Source organism: Bombina bombina, chromosome 6 (assembly GCF_027579735.1).
Source record: "Bombina bombina isolate aBomBom1 chromosome 6, aBomBom1.pri, whole genome shotgun sequence".
NCBI classification, from domain to species: Eukaryota; Metazoa; Chordata; class Amphibia; order Anura; family Bombinatoridae; genus Bombina; species Bombina bombina.
Genome location: NC_069504.1, coordinates 4,008,048 through 4,025,733, shown reverse-complemented (window position 1 = coordinate 4,025,733; position 17,686 = coordinate 4,008,048). Strand labels below are relative to the sequence as shown.

The 17,686-nt window shown below is 45.1% G+C and overlaps 1 protein-coding gene across 1 annotated transcript in view; it reads left to right on the top strand.

The window, feature by feature from the left end:
- The first annotated feature begins 942 nt into the window (after positions 1-942).
- Positions 943-17,686, top strand: part of LOC128662504 (hematopoietic lineage cell-specific protein-like) — a 783,082-nt gene continuing 766,338 nt past the window's right edge. The window contains 1 exon segment of the mRNA XM_053716283.1: positions 943-1,223. The gene's annotated coding sequence lies outside the window, so the exon portion shown is untranslated.

The following is a 17,686-nucleotide window of genomic DNA, read 5'->3' as shown; positions in this document are numbered from 1 at the left end:
TTACAGCTGCAGCACAAGGTCATATACAGCAGACAACACACACACATTACACCTGCAGCACAAGGTCATACACAGCAGACAACAAACACACATTACACCTGCAGCACAAGGTCATACACAGCAGACAACAAACACACATTACACCTGCAGCACGAGGTCATACACAGCAGACAACACACACACACCTTACACCTGCAGCACAAGGTCATACACAGCAGACAACACACACACACATTACACCTGCAGCACAAGGTCATACACAGCAGACAACACACACATTACACCTGCAGCACAAGGTCATACACAGCAGACAACACACACATTACACCTGCAGCACAAGGTCATACACAGCAGACAACACACACACATTACACCTGCAGCACAAGGCCATACACAGCAGACAACACACACACTACACCTGCAGCACAAAGTCATACACAGCAGACAACACACACACATTACACCTACAGCACAAGGTCATACACAGCAGACAACACACACATTACACCTGCAGCACAAGGTCATACACAGCAGACAACACACACATTACACCTGCAGCACAAGGTCATACACAGCAGACAACACACACACATTACAGCTGCAGCACAAGGTCATACATAGCAGACAACACACACACACACACATTACACCTGCAGCACAAGGCCATACACAGCAGACAACACACACACTACACCTGCAGCACAAAGTCATACACAGCAGACAACACACATACTACACCTGCAGCACAAAGTCATACACACTCTGCACGATACACACATCATTTACACAACACAAGTGACACAGCCACATTATTAAATGCACAAATACAACACACACATCAGAGCAAGATCTTTCTATATTTGAAGAAGGGTAATGCTAAGACCACAGAAGAGGAAGTGAACAATATAGAGAGAGGAATTTTAACGGCAGGAAGTGAGCTGAGAGACAGAGAGAGAAGTCTACAGTCACAAATCAGTGAGACATCTTGTGAACGGGCGTCACATACAGAGAGACAGAAGCCTACAGCTACAAGTCAGTGAGACATCTTGTGAACGGGCGTCGCATACAGAGAGAGACCGAAGCCTACAGCTACAAGCCAGTGAGACATCCTGTGCACAAGCGTCACATACAGAGAGAGACCGAAGCCTACAGCTACAAGCCAGTGAGACATCCTGTGAGAGGCCGAGAACACTGGACAGACGCACTTGGCTTTACTAGAGAGGGTGAGTTCTGGGGAATAACTTGCTGTAACAATATTTGTTGGTCACTGGGATATTTGCAGTATATTGTACCCTTATGACCTAATAATGCTTTAAGTGCTCCTTGTATACTACATTCCAACCCCATAGTAAGATAAGTCAGGGTAACACCGTAAACGTAGAAGTCTCAAGTGGTTGCTACGTATACTCATTGCCTGCTAAAATTAAGTCAAGTAAAAGTTAGTGTACTCAATTCTGAGTGAAATACTAGACAAAATGTATAATATGTGTAATCCTAAGTAATAAAGCACTCTTTATGGTTTAAATCAAAAGTCACTCTCAGCCGATAAGCACTTGGCTGGTGAAGCGCATGTGCAAAATGTGTCAGTCGTTCCTGTGACCTCTTTGTATTTGTTGACTTTGACCAATAGACTTTGAACTTATTGCAATACCCTGGTCCCAGCTGAATATTTCCAGTAATACTACATTCCAACCACCATAACCTCACTCAGATACACCCTCTACTGCCCCCCACTCATATACGCCCTGTACCAACCCTCAATAATGTACATGATCTACCAACTCTTACTCAGATATGCCCTCTACCAACCCTGACTGATATACATGAATCCTCACTCATATCATCTACTAACCCTCACTCATATTTACCCTCTACCGAGCCTCACTCATATTTACCCTCTACCAAACCTCACTAATATACATGATCTACCAACTCTCACTTATATACACCCTACGGACCCTCACTCATGTACACCTCTACTAATTCTCACTCATATACATCATCTACCAACCCTCACTCATATCCTCTTCTAACCCTCACTAATATCCTCTTCTAACTCTCACTAATATACATCATCTACCGACCCATAATCATATACACCTTCTACTGACCCTCACTCATATACACCCTCTACCAATGCTCACTCATGTATGCCCTCTACCTACCGACCCTCGCTCAACTGATGTATGCCCTCGACCGACCCTCACTTATATACATCATCTACTGACCTTCATTCATATACATATTTCATCTACCGACCATCACTCATGTACACCCTTTACTGACCCCCGTTCATATACACCCTCTACCGACCCTCACTCGTATACACCCTCTACCGACTTCCATTCTTATATGCCCATTACCGACCCTCGCTCATATACTTCCTCTACCTACCCTCACTCATATACATCCTCTACCGACCCTCACTCATATACACCTTCTACTGACCATCACTCATGTACACCCTCTACTGACCCTCACTCATATACACCTTATACCGACCCTCACTCGTATACACCCTCTACTGACCCTCACTCATATACACCCCTACTGACCCTCACTTATGTACACCCTCACTCATACACCCTCTAATGACACTAACTCCTATTCATCCTCTACCAACCTCCACTCATATACACCCTCTACCGAACTCCACTCATATACACCCTCTACTGACCCTCACTCATATACACCCCTACTGACCCTCACTTATGTACACCCTCTACCGACCCTTTACGACCCTCACTCATATATATCCTCTAGCACCCTCACTCATAACATATTCACACTCAACATATTCACCCTCTACCGACCTCCACTCATATACGCCCACTACCGACCCTCACTCATATACTTCCTCTACCAACCCTTATTAATATACACCTTCTACCGACCCTTTTATATATACACCGTCTACCGACCATCAATCATATACACCCTCTATTGACCCTCACCCATGTACACCCTCACTCATGTACACCCTCTACTGACCCTCACTCATGTACACCCTATACTGAACCTCACTCATGTACACCCTATACTGACCCTCACTCATGTACACCCTATACTGACCCTCACCCTATACTGACCCTCACTCATGTACACCCTATACTGACCCTCACTCATGTACACCCTCTACTGAGCCTCACTCATGTACACCCTCTACCGACCCTCACTCATGTACACCCTCTACCGACCCTCACTCATGTACACCCTGTACTGACCCTACTGATCCTCACTCATGTACACCCTCTACTGACCCTCACTCATGTATACCCTTTACTGACCCTCACTCATGTACACCCTCTACCGACCCTTTCCGACCCTCACTCATATATATCCTCTAGCACCCTCACTCATAACATATTCACACTCATAACATATTCACCCTCTACCGACCTCCACTCATATACGCTCCCACTACCGACCCTCACTCATATACACCCTCTACTGACCCTCACTTATGTACACCCTCTACCGACCCTTTCCGACCCTCACTCATATATATCCTCTAGCACCCTCACTCATAACATATTTACACTCATAACATATTCACCCTCTACCGACCTCCACTCATATACGCCCACTACCGACCCTCACTCATATACTTCCAACCCTTTCATATATACACCGTCTACCAACCATCAATCATATACACCCTCTACTGACCCTCACTCATGTACACCCTCACTCATATACACCCTCTACTGACCCTCACTCATGTACACCCTCTACCAACCATCACTCATGTACACCCTCTACCGACCCTCACTCATGTACACACTCTACTGACCCTCACTCATGTACACTCTCTGCCAACCCTCATTCATGTACACCCTCTACTGACCTTCACTCATGTACGCCCTCTACTGACCATCACTCATATATACCTTATACTGACTCTCACTTGTATACACCCTCTACTAACACTAACTCATATACATCCTCTACTGACCTTCACTCATGTACACCCTCTACTGACCCTCATGCATGTGCACCCTCTACCAACCCTTTTTCATATACAATTTCTACCAAACCTCACTCATATACACCGTTTACCAACCCTTACTCATATACACCGTTTACCAACCCTCACTCATGTACACCCTCTACTGACCCTCACTCATATGCACCTTATACTGACCCTCATTCGTATACACCCTCTGACACTAACTCATATTCATCCTCTACCAACCTCCACTCATATACACCCTCTACCGAACTCCACTCATATACACCCTCTACTGACCCTCACTCATATACACCTCTACCGACCCTCACTCATGTACACACTCTACTGACCCTCACTCATGTACACTCTCTACCAACCCTCACTCATGTACACCCTCTACTGACCCTCACTCATGTACACTCTCTACTGACCCTCACTCATGTACACCCTCTACTAACCCTCACTCATGTACACCCACACTCATGTACACCCTCTACTGACCCTCACTCATGTAACCCTCTACCTACCCTCACTCATGTACACCCTCTACCGACCCTCACTCATGTACACCCTCTACCGACCCTCACTCATGTACACCCTCTACTGACCCTCACTCATGTACACCCTCTACTGACCCTCACTCATGTACACCCACACTCATGTACACCCTCTACTGACCCTCACTCATGTAACCCTCTACCGACCCTCACTCATGTACACCCTCTACCGACCCTCACTCATGTACACCCTCTACTGACCCTCACTCATGTACACCCTCTACTGACCCTCACTCATGTACACCCTCTACTGACCCTCACTCATGTACACCCTCTACTGACCCTCACTCATGTACACCCTCTACTGACCCTCACTCATGTACACCCTCTACCGACCCTCACTCATGTACACCCTCTACCGACCCTCACTCATGTACACCCTCTACCGACCCTCACTCATGTACACCCTCTACCGACCCTCACTCATGTACACTCTCTACCAACCCTCACTCATGTACACCCTCTACCGACCCTCATTCATGTACACCCTCTACTGACCTTCACTCATGTACGCCCTCTGACCATCACTCATATATACCTTATACTGACCCTCACTCATATACACCCTCTAATAACACTAACTCATATACATCCTCTACTGACCTTCACTCATGTACACCCTCTACTGACCCTCATGCATGTGCACCCTCTACCAACCCTTTTTCATATACAATTTCTACCAAACCTCACTCATATACACCGTTTACCAACCCTTACTCATATACACCGTTTACCAACCCTCACTCATGTACACCCTCTACTGACCCTCACTCATATGCACCTTATACCGACCCTCATTCGTATACACCCTCTGACACTAACTCATATTCATCCTCTACCAACCCTCACTCATATACACCCTCTATCAACCTCCACTCATATACACCCTCTACCGAACTCCACTCATATACACCCTCTACTGACCCTCACTCATATACACCCCTACTGACCTTCACTCATGTACACCCTCTACCGACCCTCACTCATGTACACACTCTACTGACCCTCACTCATGTACACTCTCTACCAACCCTCACTCATGTACACCCTCTACTGACCCTCACTCATGTACACTCTCTACTGACCCTCACTCATGTACACCCTCTACTAACCCTCACTCATGTACACCCACACTCATGTGCACCCTCTACTGACCCTCACTTATGTACACCCTATACTGACCCTAACTCATGTACACCCTCTACTGACCCTCACTCATGTAACCCTCTATCGACCCTCACTCGTGTACACCCTCTACCGACCCTCACTCATGTACACCCTCTACCGACCCTCACTCATGTACACCCTCTACCGACCCTCACTCATGTACACCCTCTACCGACCCTCACTCATGTACACCCTCTACTGACCCTCACTCATGTACACCCTCTACTGACCCTCACTCATGTACACTCTCTACCAACCCTCACTCATGTACACCCTCTACTGACCCTCACTCATGTACACCCTCTACTGACCCTCACTCATGTACACCCTCTACCAACCCTTTTTCATATACAATTTCTACCAAACCTCACTCATATACACCGTTTACCAACCCTTACTCATATACACCGTTTACCAACCCTCACTCATGTACACCCTCTACTGACTCTCACTCATATGCACCTTATACTGACCCTCATTCGTATACACCCTCTAATGACACTAACTCATATTCATCCTCTACCAACCCTCACTCATATACACCCTCTATCAACCTCCACTCATATACACCCTCTACTGAACTCCACTCATATACACCCTCTACTGACCCTCACTTATGTACACCCTCTACCGACCCTTTACGACCCTCACTCATATATATCCTCTAGCACCCTCACTCATAACATATTCACACTCATAACATATTCACCCTCTACCGACCTCCACTCATATACGCCCACTACCGACCCTCACTCATATACTTCCTCTACCAACCCTTATTCATATACACCTTCTACCGACCCTTTTATATATACACCGACCATCAATCATATACACCCTCTATTGACCCTCACTCATGTACACCCTCTACTGACCCTCACTCATGTACACCCTCACTCATGTACACCCTCTACTGACCCTCACTCATGTACACCCTCTACCGACCCTCAATCATGTACATTCTCTACCGACCCTCAATCATGTACACCCTCTACCGACCCTCACTCATGTACACTCTCTACCAACCCTCACTCATGCACACTCTCTACCGACCCTCACTCATGTACACTCTCTACCGACCCTCACTCATATACACCCTCTACCGACCTCCACTCACATATTTCATCTACCAACCCTCACTCATGTACTCTACTGCCCTTACTCATGTACACCCTCTACTGACCCTCACTCATGTACACCCTCTACGGACCCTCAATCATGTACATTCTCTACCGACCCTCAATCATGTACACCCTCTACCGACCCTCACTCATGTACACTCTCTACCAACCCTCACTCATGCACACTCTCTCCCAACCCTCACTCATGTACACTCTCTACCGACCCTCACTCATGTACACCCTCTACCGACCCTCACTCGGGTACACTCTCTACTGACCCTCACTCATTTACACTCTCTACTGACCCTCACTCATTTACACTCTCTACTGACCCTCACTCATGTACACCCTCTACCGACCCTCACTCATGTACACCCTCTACCAACCCTCACTCATATACATTGTTTACCAACCCTCACTCATATACACCTTATACCGACCCTCACTCATATAACCCTCTACTGATCCTCACTCATATACACCCTTAACGACCCTCACTCATATACACCCTCTACCGATCTCCACTCACATATTTCATCTACCAACCCTCACTCATGTACACCCTCTACTGCCTTTACTCATGTACACCCTCTACTGACCCTCAATCATGTACACCCTCTATTGACCCTCACTTGTATACACCTTATACCGACCCTCACTCATGTACACCTTATACCAACCCTCACTCATATAACCCTCTACTGACCCTCACTAATATACACCCTCTACGACCCTTACTCATATACACCCTCTACCGACCTCCACTCACATATTTCATCTACCAACCCTCACTCATGTACTCTACTGCCCTTACTCATGTACACCCTCTACTGCCCCTCACTCATGTACACCCTCTACTGACACTCACTCATGTACACCCTCTACCGACCCTCACTCATGTTCTTCCTCTACCGACCCTCACTTATGTACACCCTTTACTGACCCTCACTCATGTACACCCTTTACTGACCCTCACTCATGTACACCCTCTACCGACCCTCACTCATATACATTGTGTACCAACCCTTACTCATATACACTGTGTACCAACCCTCACTCATATACACCCTCCACCAACCCTAACTCATATACATATTACTCCTTTCCCTAACTTTTATAACCTTTACCCATTCACTAAAATACACTCTCTGCTAATCCTCACTCATATGTATTCCTCCTTTTCCTCACTTATATAACCTTGTCGAGTGACAACAGACCAAATCATTTGGTTCTTGCCCGGGTTACCTGCAGCTTTAGGAAAGTGTTAAGTGTGCAATAGTTTGGTGCGAAGATTCTCAGGTACAAAGCACTTGCCACTCGGTTTCTCTGGTGGGGGGGGGGGGGGGGGGCATTGGTTTGTGCAGCCAAGATCTCCTCCCCCAAGGGCAAAGTCAAATTAGTACATATGGTGGATATGGTCAGGGGGTATAACCGGAGTGGGTACAGACTCCTCATTGGATAGTGGCAAAAATTGTCTAGAGAGGGCATCAGCCCTAACATTCTTACTACCAGGCAGGTAGGAGACTACATAATTGAACCGAGACAAAAATAGCACCCATCTGGCCTGTCAGGCGACAAATGTTTAGTTTCGGATAGGTAAATCAAATTCTTGTGGTCAGTGAGGATGAGCACCAGTATGCTAGTACCTTCAAGAAAGTGCCTCCATTCCTCGATTTCTCAAAATTATGGCCAGTAATTCCCTGTCACCAATTTCGTAATTGCATTCCGCTGAGGATAATGTCTTAGAGAAGAAACCGCATGGATGCAAGGAACCCTCAGACGTATGACGTTGAGACAAGAGAGCGCCTATTCCTGTCTCAGATGCATTGACCTCCAGAATGAAAGGCAGAGCAGGGTTAGGATGAGCCAGAACCTGGGTGACAGCAAAGGCAGTTTTAAGACTCTTAAAGGCCTTAATTGCAGTAGATGACCAATGGAGTGGATCACGCTCCTTACGGGTCATGTCCGTGATAGGTTTGACCAAGGAAGTAAAGTTTTTTGATAATCTTTTTATAGTAATTGACGAAGCCCAAAAAATATTGAATATATTGAAGACCAACTGAGCAAGGCCACTGCAGATAATTTGTCAGGATCCATGGAGAACCCGGCAATGGAAATTACATAACCAAGGAAGGTTTTTTGAGTTTGATGGAACTCACATTTCTTGAGTTTGCAAAACAGGTCATTCTCACGTAGTCTCTGAAGTACCAATATCAGAATGGTGAGCCTCAAGTGTGGGTGAGTGTATGAGGATGTCGTCTAAGGACACCACAACACACTGTGGTAGCATATCTCGTAGGACATCACTATTAAATTCTTGGAAAACAGCAAGAGCATTGCATAGGCCAAAGGGCATAACAAGATATTCATAATGCCCACTTCTGGTGTTAAATGCTGTTTTCTATTTGTGGCCCTCTTTGATCTTTACGAGATTGTAAGATCCTCTCAGATGGAGAAAAGACCGTAGCTCCCTTAAGACGGTCAAAGAGTTCCCTGATGAACGGAATAGGGTAAGCATTTTTAATGGTAAGGCGATTAAGACCCCTATAATCGATGCATGGTCTTCATGAAGAAGAAGCCAGCCCCTGCTGGAGAACAGGATTTGCGGATTATTCCCTGCGATAGGGCAATGGCAACATACTCCTCCATAGCACTATTCTCCACAACAGATAGAGGGTAAAACTGGCCCAGAGGAGGACTGGCTCTGGATTGCAGGTCTATGGCACAATAGTAAGACCAATGAGGAGGTAATGTACTGGCATGCATCTTGTCAAAAAGTCTTGGAACTCTTTGTACTCCTCTTTCAATTGAGATACCGAAGAAGTGCACAAGATTTTGACTGGTCTCTGGAGACAAGTAGCAATACATTGCAGAGACCATGACAATATTTTAAACCTACGCTAGTCGAGACTGGGATTGTGCTTTCTTCTTCAAGATACGACGAGTCCACAGATTTCATCCTTACTTGTGGGATATCAACCTCCTGCTAACAGGAAGTGGCAAAGAGCACCACAGCAGAGCTGTATATATAGTTTCTCCCTTCCCTCCACCCCCAGTCATTCTCTTTGCCTGTGTTAGTAATAGGAAGAGGTAAAGTGAGGTGTTAGTTTTAGATTCTTCAATTAAGAAGTTTTTTTATTTTAAATGGTACCAGTGAGTACTATTTTTCCTCAGGGAGACTTGAAATGAAGAAGATTTCTGCCCTGAGGTTGATGATCTTAGCAGATGTAACTAACATCCATGTTGATTCCCACAGAGCTTCTGAAGGTAGTGCAAGAGAAATCTTCAGTGTGGAGAACGGTGTCATGCTACAAGCAGCATTGAGGTATGTTCAGTCTTTTTATTCTGAGGAGACTTGTTATATCAGAACTGGCTGACATTTTTTCCCTGCAAGGGAAGGGGTAAGCAGTAGACCTGGGCACTGAGGGTGTTACTGAAAATCATGTGTTTATTCATATTGCTGGGACATATGGAAGCAATATTAACACTGTATGGGGCTTGACACTGGGAGAGGCAGCCGGACATTTTAGATGTTATTAACATGAGAAAGTCAGTAGGGCTGCAAGTTTTATTTTAAGTTTATATGGGGACCACATGGCTTGTTTTCAAACCGGTTAATCAGACTCTTAAGACGACGTCCATGATGGGCGGGGCCTATTTCGCATGCTCATAAGCTCAGTTTACTCTGACTGAGAAGGCAGCAGGCATTAGCTCCGGTGGGGCCTACACTTGTGTTCTGTTCACCGGATCGTTGTCGAGTCATTTTAAAGTACCCTGGGCAGGTAGGCAGCAGGGGTATTTTTTTCTCTTAAAATATATTTTTGCTATAAAATGTCTTTTAGAGGTTAAATTCACCCTTTGCTTACAGGGTGCAATAATTTTTGGCCCAATTGAATCTGTATATTTAATTGTGTAGCATTATCTAACATTTTAGGCAGTTTAGAAAAAATTGTGCGCTTTTTTATTTCTTAAAGGCGCAGTACACATTTTTCTGAAAATTGTTGAAATCAATAAATAAGGTGTTTTCTTTTGCAAGATGTACCGAGTCCACGGATTAATCCTAACTTCTGGGATAGTGTCCTTCCTGACAGGAAGTAGCAAAGAGAGCACCACAGCAGAGCTGTCTATATAGCTCCCCCCTTAACTCCACCCCCCAGTCATTCTCTTTGCTGGCTCTAAGCAGGAAGGGTAAAGAGAAGAGGTGTTAAACTGTTAGTTTATTTTATCTTCTTTGGTGGTTGTCACAGGATCACCAGCGTGGGTTATTGTGACGACGAACGCCAGCCTACTGGGCTGGGGTGCAGTCTGGAATTCCCTGAAAGCACAGGGTTTGTGGACTCAGGAGGAGGCCCTCCTACCGATAAATATTCTGGAATTAAGAGCGATATTCAATGCTCTCCAGGCATGGCCTCAGCTGGCTTCGGCCGGATTCATCAGGTTTCAGTCGGACAACATCACGACTGTGGCTTATATCAATCATCAGGGGGGAACAAGGAGTTCCTTGGCGATGATAGAAGTTTCCAGGATAATCCGATGGGCAGAGACTCACTCTTGCCATCTATCAGCAATCTATATCCCAGGGGTGGAGAACTGGGAGGCAGATTTTCTAAGTCAGCCTTTTCATCCGGGGGAGTGGGAGCTCCATCCGGAGGTGTTTGCTCAACTGGTTCAGCTATGGGGCACACCAGAATTGGATCTGATGGCGTCTCGTCAGAACGCCAAACTTCCTTGTTATGGATCCAGGTCAAGGGATCCTCAGGCAGTACTGATAGATGCTCTAGCAGTACCCTGGTCATTCAACCTGGCTTATGTGTTTCCACCATTCCCTCTCCTTCTGCGTCTGATTGCCAGAATCAAACAAGAGAGAGCTTCTGTGATTTTGATAGCGCCTGCATGGCAACGCAGGACTTGGTATGCAGACCTGGTGGACATGTCATCTCTGCCACCATGGACTCTGCCACTGAGATGGGACCTTTTGATTCAAGGTCCATTCAAGCATCCAAATCTAATTTCTCTGCAACTTGACTGATTTTATCAAAGCGGGGTTTCTCTGAGTCGGTCATAGATACCTTGATTCATGCTCGAAAGCCTGTCACCAGGAAGATCTATCATAAGATATGGCGTAAATATATTTTTTGGTGTGAATCCAAAGGCTAGTCATGGAGTAAGATCAGGATTCCTAGGATTTTGTCTTTTCTCCAAGAAGGATTGGAGAAAGGATTGTCCGCTAGTTCCTTAAAGGGACAGATATCTGCTTTGTCTATTCTGTTGCACAAGCGTCTGGCAGATGTCCCAGACGTTCAGGCTTTTTGTCAGGTTTTAGTTAGAATTAAGTCTGTGTTTAAACCTGTTGCTCCGCCATGGAGTCTCAATTTAGTTCATAAAGTTCTTCAGGGGGTTCCATTTGAACCCATGCATTCCATAGATATTAAGTTTCTATCTTGGAAAGTTCTGTTTCTAGTTGCTATCTCTTCAGCTCGAAGAGTTTCTGAACTATCTGCATACAATGTGACTGGCCTTATCTTGTTTTCCATGCTGATAAGGTGGTTTTGCGTACCAAACCTGGGTTCCTCCCTAAGGTTGTTTCTAACAGGAATAGCAATCAGGAAATTGTTGTTCCTTCTCTGTATCCTAATCCTTCCTCTAAGAAGGACCGTCTGTTGCACAACTTGGACGTGGTTCGTGCCTTTTTTATTTACTTTTTTATCTTCTTTGTTTGTCTATGCTGGAAAGCGTAGAGGTCAAAAGGCTACGGCTATCCCTCTTTCCTTTTGGCTGAAAGGCATCATCCGTTTGGCTTATGAGACTGCTGGACAGCAGCCTCCTGAAAGAATTACAGCTCACTCCACTAGAGCGGTGGCTTCCACATGGGCTTTTAAAAATGATGCTTCTGTTGAATAGATTTGTAAGGCTGCGACTTGGTCTTCGCTTCATACCTTTTCCAAATTTTACAAATTTGATATTTTTGCTACTTCGGAGGCTATTTTTGGGAGAAAGGTTTTGCAAGCAGTGGTGCCTTCCATTTAGGTTCCTGTCTAGTCCCTCCCTTCATCCGTGTCCTAAAGCTTTGGTATTGGTATCCCACAAGTTAGGATGAATCCGTGGACTCGGTACATCTTGTAAAAGAAAACAGAATTTATGCTTACCTGATAAATGTCTTTCTTTTGCGATGTACCGAGTCCACGGCCCGCCCTGTCTATTCAAGACTGATATTTTTTATGTATACTTCAGTCACCTCTGCACCTTATAGTTTCTCCTTTTCTTCCTTGGCCTTCGGTCGAATGACTGGGTGGTGGAGTTAAGGGGGAGCTATATAGACAGCTCTGCTGTGGTGTTCTCTTTGCTACTTCCTGTCAGGAAGGACAATATCCCACAAGTTAGGATGAATCCGTGGACTCGGTACATCGCAAAAGAAAGAAATTTATCAGGTAAGCATAAATTCTGTTTTTCGACTATTGTGGTTATTACTAGTCTGTTCAACATGTCTGACATTGAGGAAACTAATTGCTCTATGTGTTTAGAAGCCATTGTGGAACCCCCCCTTACTTTGTGTACCTCTTGTACTGAAAGGGCCTTACAGTGTAAGAAGCATATTTTAGGTAATGAAAGTGTGCCTAGGGATGATTCTCAGTCTGAAGAGAATCAGGATATGCCATCCAATATTCCCCAAGTGTCACAACCTTTAACTCCCACACAAGCAACGCTAAGTATCTCATGTGTGTCTAATTCTTTCACTCTGCAGGATATGGCTGCAGTTATGTCAACTACCCTTACAGAGGTATTATCTAAATTACCAGTGTTACAAGGTAAACGCAGTAGGTCAGGTATTAATGTGCATACTGAATCCTCTGATGCTTTATTGGCTATTTCCGATGTACCCTCACAGGGCTCTGAGTTGGGGGTCAGGGAATTGCTGTCTAAGGGAGAACTTTCAGACTCAGGAAATATGTTACCTCAGACAGATTCGGACGTCATGTCCTTTAAATTTAAGCTTGAACACCTCCGCCTGTTACTTCGGTGGTTTTAGCGACTCTGGATGATTGTGACCCTATTGTGATACCACCAGAGAAATTGTGTAAAATTGACAAATATCTAGAGGTGCCTACTTACACTGATGTCTTTCCGGTTCCTAAAAGAATTTCGGAAATGATAAAAAAGGAATGGGACAGACTGGGTATACCGTTCTCTCCCCCTCCTAATTTCAAGAAAATGTATCCCATATCAGACACCTTTCGGGACTCTTGGCAGTCGGTCCCTAAGGTGGAGGGAGCTATTTCTACCCTGGCTAAGCGTACAACTATACCTATTGAGGACAGTTGTGCTTTCAAAGACCATATGGATAAGAAGTTAGAGGGTCTTCTAAAGAAATTATTTATTCATCATGGTTTTCTTTTACAACCTACAGCTTGCATTGTTCCAGTCCCCTTTAGAGGACATTTTGGATAGAATTAAAGCTCTCAAGCTAGCTAATTCTTTTATTACAGATGCCGCCTTTCAAATTGCTAAATTGGCGGCGAAAAATGCAGGATTTGCCATTTTAGCGCGTAGAGTGTTATGGCTAAAATCGTGGTCTGCTGATGTATCATCAAAGTCTAAGCTCTTAGCTATTCCTTTTAAGGGTAAGACCCTATTTGGGCCTGAGTTGAAGGAAATCATTTCTGACATTACTGAAGGTAAAGGTCACGCCCTACCTCAGGATAAGTCTGTTAAGATGAGGGGTAAACAAAATCATTTTCGTTCCTTTCGAAATTTTAAAGGAGCACCCTCTGCTTCCTCTTCCTCCACAAAGCAGGAAGGGAATTTTGCTCAATCCAAGTCCATCTGGAGACCCAACCAGGCTTGGAATAAAGATAAACAATCCAAGAAGCCTGCTGCTGCTACAAAGACAGCATGAAGGGGCGGCCCCCGATCCGGGATCGGATCTAGTAGGGGGCAGACTTTCTTTCTTTGCCCAGGCTTGGGCAAGAGAGGTTCAGGACCCCTGGGCATTGGAAATCGTGGATTTTGTCCCAAGAGGGAGATTTCATCTTTCACTATTGTCTGTAGACCAGATAAAGAAAGGCGTTCTTACGCTGTGTAAAAGACCTCTCTACCATGGGAGTAATTTGTCCCGTTACAAAACTGGAACAGGGACAGGGGTTTTACTCAAATCTTTTCGTGGTTCCCAAAAAGGAGGAAACTTTCAGACCCATTTTAGATCGTTCAAGATGGAGACTATACGAACACTTTTACCAATGATCCAGGTGGGTCAATATATGACTACCGTGGACTTGAAGGATGCATACCTTCATATGCCTATTCACAAGGATCATCATCAGTTCCTAAGGTTTGCCTTCCTGGACACACATTTTCAGTTAGTGGCTCTTCCCTTCGGGTTGGCCACAGCACCCAGGATCTTCACAAAGGTTCTTGGGTCCCTTCTGGTGGTTCTCAGACCACGGGGCATAGCAATGGCGCCTTATCTGGACAATATTTTAATTCAGGCGTTGACTTATCATCTGACAAAATCTCATACAGACACAGTGTTGTCCTTTCTGAGAACTCACGGTTGGAAGGTGAACCTAGAAAAGAGTTCACTAGTTCCACGGACAAGGGTTCCCTTATAGACTCTTATAGACTCGGTAGACATGAAGATATTTCTGACAGAGATCAGAAAATCAAAGATTCTAAATACTTGCCAAGCCCTTCAGTCCATTCCTCGGCCATCAGTGGCTCAGTGTATGGAAGTAATTGGATTAATGGCAGCGGCAATGGACATCATTCCGTTTGCTCGCTTTCATCTCAGACCACTGCAGCTGTGCATGCTCGGACAGTGGAATGGGGACTATGCAAATGTATCTCCTCAGATAAATCTGGATCAAGAGACCAGAGACTCTCTTCTTTGGTGGTTGTCACTGGATCATCTGTCCCAGGGGACGTGTTTCCGCAGACCCTTGTGGGTGATAGTGACAACGGACGCCAGCCTATTGGGCTGGGGTGCAGTCTGGAATTCCCTGAAGGCTCAGGGTGTTTGGACTCAAGTGGAGTCTCTACTTCCAATCAATATTCTGGAACTGAGAGCAATATTCAATGCACTTCAGGCATGGCCTCAGTTGGCTTCGGCCAATTTCATCAGATTCCAGTCGGACAATATCACAACTGTGGCTTATATCAATCATCAGGGGGGAACAAGGAGTTCCTTAGCGATGATAGAAGTATCCAAGATAATCCGATGGGCGGAGGCCCACTCTTGTTATCTGTCGGCGATCTACATCCCAGGAGTAGAGAACTGGGAAGCGGATTTTCTAAGTCGACAGACTTGTCATCCGGGGGAGTGGGAACTCCACCCGGAGGTGTTTGCCTCACTGATTCTCCAATGAGGCAGGGCATAATTGGATCTGATGGCATCTCGACAGAATGCCAAGCTTCCACGATACGGATCCAGGTCAAGGGATCCCCAGGCCAAACTGATAGATGCCTTGGCAGTGCCTTGGTCGTTCAGCCTAGCTTATGTGTTTCCACCATTTCCTCTCCTTCCACGCGTGATTGCTCGGATCAAACAGGAGAGAGCTTCGGTAATCCTGATCGCGCCTGCGTGGCCACGCAGGACTTGGTATGCGGATCTAGTGGACATGTCTTCTCTGCCACCGTGGAAACTTCCTTTGCGACAGGACCTTCTCATTCAAGGACCTTTCCTACATCCAAATCTAAATTCTCTGCAGCTGACTACTTGGAGATTGAACGCTTGATTTTATCTAAGCGGGGATTCTCAGATTCGGTCATCGATATTTTGATACAGGCACGTAAGCCTGTCACTAGAAAAATCTATCATAAGATATGGCGTAAATATCTTTATTGGTGTGAATCCAAGGGCTACTCATGGAGTAAAGTTATGATTCCCAGGATTCTGTCTTTTCTCCAAGAAGGATTGGAGAAAGGGTTATCAGCAAGTTCCTTAAAGGGACAGATTTCTGCTTTGTCAATTTTGCTTCACAAACGTTTTGGCAGATGTTCCAGATGTTCAGTCTTTTTGTCAGGCTCTAACCAGAATTAAGCCTGTATTTAGACCAATTACTCCTCCCTGGAGTTTGAATTTAGTTCTTAGAGTTCTTCAAGGGGTTCCGTTTGAACCCATGCATTCCATAGATATTAAAATGTTATCTTGGAAAGTTTTGTTTTTGGTTGATATTTCTTCTGTTCGTAGAGTTTCTGAGCTTTCAGCGTTACAATGTGATTCGCCTTATCTTATATTTCATTCTGATAAGGTGGTGTTGCGTACCAAACCTGGATTTCTTCCTAAGGTTGTTTCAAATAAGAATATTAATCAGAAAATTGTTGTTCCTTCCTTGTGTCCTAATCCTTCTTCTAAGAAGGAGCGTCTGTTACATAATCTGGACGTGGTCCGTGCCTTGAAGTTTTACTTACAGGCGACTAAGGATTTCCGTCAATCATCTTCATTATTCCTTGTTTATTCTTGAAAGCGTAGGGGTCAGAAAGCTACGGCTACCTCTCTTTCTTTTTGGCTGAGGAGTATCATTTGCCTGGCATATGAGACTGCTGGACAGCAGCCTCCTGAAAGAATTACGGCTCATTCTACTAGGGCTGTGGCTTCCACATGGGCCTTTAAAAACGATGCTTCTGTTGAACAGATTTGCAAGGCTGCGACTTGGTCGTCTCTTCATACTTTTTCCAAATTTTACAAATTTGATACTTTTGCTTCTTCTGAGGCTGTTTTTGGGAGAAAGGTTCTTCAAGCAGTGGTGCCTTCCGTTTAGGTCTCTGTCTTGTCCCTCCCGTTTCATCCGTGTCCTGTAGCTTTGGTATTGTATCCCACAAGTAAGGATGAAATCCGTGGACTCGTCGTATCTTGTAGAAGAAAAGGAAATTTATGCTTACATGATAAATTGATT